This window comes from Eumetopias jubatus, unplaced genomic scaffold (assembly GCF_037043125.1).
Source record: "Eumetopias jubatus isolate StellerSeaLion01/CBP00866 unplaced genomic scaffold, mEumJub1_p1.0 scaffold_3, whole genome shotgun sequence".
NCBI classification, from domain to species: Eukaryota; Metazoa; Chordata; class Mammalia; order Carnivora; family Otariidae; genus Eumetopias; species Eumetopias jubatus.
In genome coordinates this window covers 13,123,005-13,131,398 of record NW_028274809.1, presented here as the reverse complement: position 1 = coordinate 13,131,398, position 8,394 = coordinate 13,123,005, and the positions used below count along the sequence as shown (strand labels likewise).

General features: G+C 36.7%; 1 pseudogene; it reads left to right on the top strand.

Moving 5' to 3' along the window:
* The first annotated feature begins 2,211 nt into the window (after positions 1-2,211).
* On the top strand, positions 2,212-2,295 carry LOC114210920 (U6 spliceosomal RNA; annotated as a pseudogene).
* The last annotated feature ends 6,099 nt before the right edge of the window (positions 2,296-8,394 follow it).

The following is an 8,394-nucleotide window of genomic DNA, read 5'->3' as shown; positions in this document are numbered from 1 at the left end:
TGCAGCTGCTGGTCCAGATGTAGCATCATTATTGGAACAAATCAACATAGTCCTGGCATCTGACAAATGTCTCTCCCTCCCTCTCTCTCACCTCTCTCTCTCCCCCAGCCCTCCTCCCTCCTATCTATCAGTAAAGATTATCAGAAATAATTTACTTTCCTCTGGCAGGGCCAGTAATACAAAACCATATTAAATGTCCTGCCCTATGCCATAATATTGTCTATAGGGACTTATATTATGGCCTCTTCATTCCACAAGGCATCATTACATTGATAAGCTATTACATTTATGAGATCATGCTGATTGGGCCAGATGAGCAGGAAGCAGCAGCTATTCTAGACATTTTGGTAGAATACATGCATGAGAGAGGAGAGGGAAAGAAATCCCACAAAAATTTAGAGGCCTGTCGCCTCAATGGAATTTTTAGGGACAAAGTGGTCTGAGGCATATTGAGATACTGTTTTTTAAAATAAAAGACTGCTGCATGTGCTTCTTTCTATTGTTTTAAAAAGGATGCTTAGTGTGCCACTTTCGAATTTGCAGAACTATAAACCTCATTTGGGCATGCTACTCTGACCAATTTATTGAGTAGCTTGATAATCTGCTAGATCTGAGTAGGCCCCAGAGAAAAGACAATTCTTTAGTTTCCCTACCACTTGGGTATGACCTTGCATGGTCTGATGATGCTTGACACATCTGTGGCAGATTAGGATACTTTACAGAGTCTTTGGCAAGACTCTATAATTAGATCACATAGTAAACATTTAAAATTTTGGATACAAACCGTGTCATCCTCTGTACACTACTATTATCATTTTGAGAAACAGCTTCAGGCTTACTGCCGGGGTCAAGCAACAAATGAATGCTTGATCATAGACCACCAGATTATCATAAGACCTTAGCTGCACATTATGAAGTAGGTGTCATCTGACCCTCAAACCATAAATTTGGGCAGCACAACAATACTTCATTGTCAAATGGTAGTGGTATGTACAAGATTAAGATCAACTGAGCAATTCGCTCATATGCCCATAGACCATATTCACATTGCATCGACTCCCCCTTCTCAACCTTCCCTCATAACAATATGGAGATTTCCTTCTAACCAGTGGACTGAGAAAACAATGGCCTCTTTTAGAGATGGGGGCATTTATACAGGCCTACTCTGGAGTGGCCCTGGAGAATAGTGATGAAGAAAAATCCTCCAGTAGACCAAGCTTTGAGCTATGCACCTGGTTGTTTGCTTTGCCTGGAAGGAAAAAGAAATGACCAGTGGTATGAATCTATACTATTTAATGGAGAGTGAGTAATGATTAGATGAATGGTGGAGAACTTGAAAGGGATATAATTGCAATATTGGTTCTGTTAATGGGCATGCATGGATTGTGAAGATAGTTGTTCTTCATGTGAACACTTACAAAGAGTAACATCAAACAGGTGGATTTTTTTAAATTATTTTTTCTTTTCTTTTCCATTTTCTTTTTTTAAAACTTCAATTAGCCAAGGTTTAGTACATCATTAATTTTTGATATAATGTTCAACGATTCATTAGTTGAATATAACACCCAGTGTTCATCATATCATGTGCCCCCATCATGATATCATGGCATCCTGGAGGACCCTATTTCAGATGTTCTCACCAACTGAAGCCATAATTGAGTCTTTAAAAAGCCATTCCACCGTGCTATTAGTAGAGCTGCTTCAGGATGATGGGAGAGATGGTAAGAGACTGTGTCCCTGATCAGAACAAAGCTGTGTCGAATACAATGATGTTGAATAAGGTTTTCAATAAATCTTCGAATGAAGGTTTTTGGCAGAAGACTTACAGGCAAAAAAGGACAATCCGTAATCAGAGTGTCTATTCTAGTGAGAATAGTACTGCTCTTCCCACTGTAGGATGGTCCAATGTAATCAACGTGTACCAGTTTACTGACTGATGTCCTCGGGAAAGGGGGGGCCAGGGATGGTGCAATACTGGGGATTCAGCATTTGTTCTGCTGGTGGCAGTTTGGGCATTCAGCAGTGTTTTAGCCAAAATTGCATTAGTGGTGGTAATTTATGTGTTTGAGCCCATGTGTAAAGTTCATCCCTGAAATCAGAGCTACTTTGTTCATGGATCTACTGGACAAGGACAGCAGCATCTGCAGAAATCTGACTGCCCTCCATAGAATGGGTCATATTGTCTAGATGATCGTTAAAATCTTCCTATTTGTGCTTGCTTTGGCAGCACGTATACTAAAATTGGAACGATACAGAGAAGATGACACACAAATTCATGAAGCATTCCATATTTTTAATATCTACCATTTATATTGACATGGATGGAACTGGAGGGTATGATGCTAAGTGAAATAGATCAATCAGAGAAACACAATTATCCTACGGTTTCACTCATATGTGGAACATAAGGAAGAGTGCAGCGGACAATAGGGGAAGGGAGGGGAAAACTGAATGGGAAGAAATCAGAGAATGAGACAAACCATATGAGGCTCTTGACTCCAGGAAACAAACTGAGGGTTGCAGAAAGGGAGGTAGGTGAGAGGATGGGGTAACTGGGTGATGGGAATTGAAGAGGGCACATGATATGATGAGCACTGGAGGCAAGACTATAAATAGCCCAGATCCTTTAGGAGTAAAAGTTTAAGTCACCACAGCAAGTAGGGAACTGGGACCAGCTGAGTGCTTGCTAAGGGTAAAATTAAGTAAGAGGCTGAAAGATATGAGCTGCAATGATGTGGCTAGTTGGGGAAATGAAGTCTATGAAAGTTACGAATATCCCTTCTTTATTTTTATGTGACTCTATTTGTATAAATATTAATCAACTTTTTTTCTCTCTCATTTCTCAACCACCTCCCATAAGATATATCCATAGACATTGAACTTATATCTGAGGATTTAAACTCAGAATTTCAAGATAAGCACGTAATTCAACTAGAAGAGTAAATAACACAACCTAAAAAAATAAATTAAAGGGTTTTATGCGGTTATGAGGAGATGGATAGCACATTTTGAGTTGCATAAAGATAGTTGAATTATGTTAGGTAGAAAGATTATGTTCCTTTCTTTTTTTAAAAGAAGTTAAGGATAGTTAAAAAAAAAGAAGTTAAGTATAGTTAGAAAAGGTATGTATGGATGTCAAGAGGACATGGGTGGCTTTGTCCTTTGTTGACTCAACTAAGCTGAAACTAGGTTTTATAGAAGCCCTTTCTCATAGGATTCTTGGTTAACATTGCCAGAAAAGACATTACAAGTGCTATTAGAAGACAGGAGTAAATCAGCAGTCATAGCCCCTTTGTTCTGAGGGTCACTGTAGGAAGTCAGGCATGGTGGCAGTTATTATGCGTTGTCACTGATCTCCAGCTCACTCACAGTTTGTCAGCTCTGGATGATCTCTTCCTTCAGCCTCTCCAAGGTCTGGGCCAAATATGTGTGCACCTCCATGGCAAACAATGCTAGCTATTCCTATAGATGATCCACATCATCAAGATTGGAGATGGTAAGTGACAAAAAACAGGTTTTGCCTTTTCCTAACATGTTAGAGATCTTCTCAAGGGTTCCAACATTTCCTCAAGGGTTCTAGTTCTTCCTTGTGAGTTCCAGTTTGTTATTATTCACTTCTGAATTCAACTTTTTTTCCAGCTATTGATCTGGCTGACTTTGAGTGATTGGGAGCTCAACACTATACATGACAGCATCTTCAATAGACTGCTTCTCCAGCTTCCACTAATGAGTAAAGTCTAACTACTATAATAAATTTCTTATTCTATAGCACTCATTATGGTTTGGTTTCTCTGACAAAACATCAACCGATAGAAAATTATTTATCAGTATCTACTAAAGCTGAACATATGCATGCCTTGTGAATCAGGAATTCCAGTCCTAACTGTCCACTCACAGAAACAAGTACATATGTACACAAATATACACGAAGTAAAGTGCCCATAGTTCTTATTCATCAGAGTCAAAAGCTGGAAATAATCAAATGTTTATCAACAGTAGAAGGGATAAACCCATCATGGTACAGTCACACATTAGAATAACATACATCAATGAAAAGGAAAAAAACTTCTGCTTCATACAACAACATGGATGAATCTCAAGATATATCATTGAGAAAAAAGTAAGCCCAACATAAAAGAATGCATAGTCACAAGAAATTCCCTAATCAAATGTGATAGAACTCAAGAAAGTAGCTGCTGTTAGGAGGAGGTATTAACTGGAGCTGGCACAAGGGCATTTTCTGGTCACTGGTAATGTTATCTCTGGTGTATTCACATCATAAAAATTTATTAAATTGTAAATCTTAAGATTTGTGCACTCTATTACTTCCATGCTATACTTGAACAAAATGATTAAAAAATGTAACAAATGATACTAAAACAACCCAAAAGGAAAACATGAATGATCCCAAACTTCCAAAGCAATATTGAGAAAAAAGAAAGTTAGAGGTATTGCACTTCCTGATCTCAAACTATATAACAAAGCTATAGTAACCAAAGCACTGTGCTATTGGCATAAAAGCAGACATACAGATCAATCAAACAGAATAGGGAACCCAGTAATAAACACAGGCATACATGGTCTATTAATCTATAACAAAGGAACCAAGAATATGCAATGGGGGAGGGATAATCTCTTCATAAATGGTGTTGGGAAACCTGGATAGCACACGTAAAAAAAAATTAAACTGTACCCCTATCTTACACCATGAACAAAAATCAACTCAAAATGTATTAGACTTAAATTAAAAGACTGAAACCATATATTTCTAAAAGAAAAGATAAAGGATAAGCTCCTTGACCTCAATCTTTGCAATGATGTTTTGGATTTAACATCAAAAGCAGAGGCAACAAAAGCTAAAATCAACAAGTGGGACTATGTCAATTTAAAAAGCTTCTGCAAAACAATGGAAGCCATCAATAAAATGAAAAGGCATCCTATGGGATGGGAGAAAATATTTGCAAATCATATATCTGATAAAGGGTTAATATAAAGAAATATAAAGAACTTACACAACTCAATAACAAGCACAACCAAAACCAAAACCAAATGACCCAGTTAAAATATGGGCAGAGGAACTGAACAGACATTTTGCCAAAGACATACAAATGCTCAACAGGCACTGAAAAGTTGCTCAACATTACTAATCATTAGGGACATGCAAATCAAAACCACAATGAGAAAGCACCTCACACTTGTTAGAATGGCTATTATCAAAAAGGCAAGAGATTACAAGTGTTGGTAAGGATGTAGAGAAAAGGGAACCATTGTGCCCAGTTCGTGGAAATGTAAATTGTTGCAGCCCCTATGGAAAATAGTATGGAGGGTCCTTAAAAATTAAAAAATATAACTACCATATGACCACACAATCCCACTTCTGGATATATAACCAAAGGAAATGAAAAGATGTTGAGGGGATATCCACACTCCCATGTTCATTGTAGCATTATGTGCTATAGCCAATGCATGGAAGCATTTAAGTGCCCATCAATGGATGAATGGATAAAGATGTGATATAAATATATGTATATGTGTACATATATGTAGATATGAGTATATAGATATAGATACACATATATGTTGATATATATAATATCCTGTTAGTATATATATCAAGATATAGTTAGATACACACACACACACACAATGGAGTATTATTCAGCCATAAGAAAGAAGGAAATCCTGCCATTTGTAACAATGTGGATGGATATTGAGGGCATTACACTAAGTGAAATAAGCCGGACAGAAAAAGACGAAATACAGTATAACATAATTGGTATCTTAAAAAAGTGTCAACCTTATAGAAACAGAGAGTATAAAAGTGGTTGCCAGGGACTGGGGAAAAGGCAAGGGAAATAAGGAGAATTTGATAAGAAGTTACAAACTTTCAGGTGTTAAGAAGAATAAGGTCTGAGAATCCAATGTAAAAACAATAACCCTAGTTTTGGTTTTTTTGTTGTTTGTTTGTTTTTATTTTTTTAGTTTTGTTTTTGTTTTAAAGATTTTATTTATTTATTTGAGAGAGAGAGACAAAGCTAGTGACAGAGATAGCAAGAGAGAGCACAAAGTAGGGAAGCGGGGCAGAGGGAGAGGGAGAAGCAGACTCCCCACTGAGCAGGGAGCCCAGTGAGATGCTCCATCCCAGGACCCTGGGATCATGATCTGAGCCTAAGGCAGATGCTTAACGGACTGAGCCACCCAGGAGCCCCATGTGCTGACTGTAACAGTGATAACACTATTGTGTAATTGAAATTTGCTAAAAAAGGAGGACTTAAATATTAAAAAAAATAACCTATCTAATGGTCTGTGAAGATTGAATGGATTTAGCATAAGAGCTTAGTAAATATTATGAAGCATAATTTTATTATTACAAAGCCAGTAATTGGAATTGAAATATTGCTTACATCCAGGTAGCCAATATTATCTTTGGGAAGAAAGATCATTTTGCAACAAGTGAAAAGTTGGACCTAAATCCATAACATTAGAGCACAAGGTCCATTGTTTATATAATATCACAACCTCACATTTTAATTTGAAAGGGTATTTTACAACAAACATAGGGACAGAGCGATTGGAAATTTATTCAGGAGAGTGTCTCTCTGCCTGACCTCCCATTTCCATTGTTCTCAGACATAGTTCTCTCTATTTCCTTCATAGAACTCCTCAAAAATTTTTTTTGCTTATAATTTATTGTTTGACTTGTTTTATTAGTACGTATGCTCCATGAGAATAGTTATCTTCTCTGTTTTGTTTATCTTTACTCAATACTAAGGACAATGACTGGCACACAGTAGTTTCTTAATAAATATTTATTAAGTAAAACAGTACAGAGAGCATGAATGTCCATGAGTTGGGCATAAATAACCAACAACTATGGCATGTGAGTCAGCCATCTCGACACATGTGACATTAATGGCTGGCCTCTACCCTAGTTCCTTTCTTGTAGAAAGGCATTCTGCCATAGTTAAAGTTTTTGCTCTGCGGAGTTGTAAGGGAGATTATTTCAAGGTCGTCAATTTCTGAATACTTGACATTTCTGATCCAATTGCCCTTGCACTTTGGTTAATGAAATGACAACACCACAAATCCTTTCCAAAATGACGTGGAAAATGAAGGTGAATAAATAAATAACCAATGAAGGGACTACAGTCCAACTAATTATAATCACAATATCAGAAATTTCATGTTAATAAGAAGTGTGTGTCATTTTACCTTGCATTTATTCATCATCTGAAAAATGGTGACAGGAAATCCTTGTGTCATCAAAAAAAAAAAAATCTCTCTAATAATCAGTGAGACATAACCACTATAAATAATTTAAATTATATCAAGTAAAAACAAAGATTTAACTGAGTTTTGCCAACTAGGCTTGGGGCACTTAGACATCCCTGCAGCAGATGGGAACTGTCAAAACTCATAAACATTCCAAATTGTAAGACATGACTTTTAGACTTTTAGATGACAGAAGCCAGAAGAATTCATGCAAATCAATGAGCCCAACACACCTTATTTAAAGACAGTCCTTGACAGTCAAAAGAGGAGACAGTGTTGAAGCTGAGCCATTGGAGATCTCAGGTTTTAATTAGTCAAATGTCACTGTTTCCTAAATGGAGGCTCTTTTATAGATAACCCTTTGAAAATCCCTTAAAAAATAGTTTTTCCTCTATTGATCTTGGTGCTAATTCTATGCCCAATTATACTTTTTTCATTACTCAAAACTTCACTTCAATGATATTCAATGATAGAACAAGGAGACTAAAAAAAATTTCCATAATAGAACTGGCCAACTTAATTTTAAGCAAACCCATGTGGGATGGGTTTTGATTGATATATGCTTGCAGCTATAAGAAACTTGCAGGTTATGATGGTGATGCCTCTGGAATTTTTTTATAGGTGGAGCAAAAATACATTTGAAATTAGCAACTCAGGGTGTATGACAATGTATTTGCATAACCAAACATACTGCTTTTATTTAGTTTGTACATCCATTTATTACTGTTGATAGATACTGATAGAGCTTTAGAAGTGACAAGTCAACTACCACCAAATGTTAATCATGTGACTTCTGCTGAAACGTGGACAATAAAATAATTGATGTATATATGGCACTTCATCGTTTCAAAAAATGCTTTCATAGGCATGACTTAATTGGTTCCTGAAGTTAAACTAGTGACAAGGATATTTTTTATTGGCCCCATTTACAACTGAAGAAACTAAGGGTCAGGGAGATTGAGTAACTCATTACAGATCACATTCACAGCAAATGCAGGACCCAAGCACCAGAACCTTTTGGCTCCACATCTCTTGGTGTTTTCTAGCTACCATTTTAAAGGAAGAATCAAATTCATCCTGTGAAAATATAATAATGTTCAAAAACAAACTGTGTGATCTTCA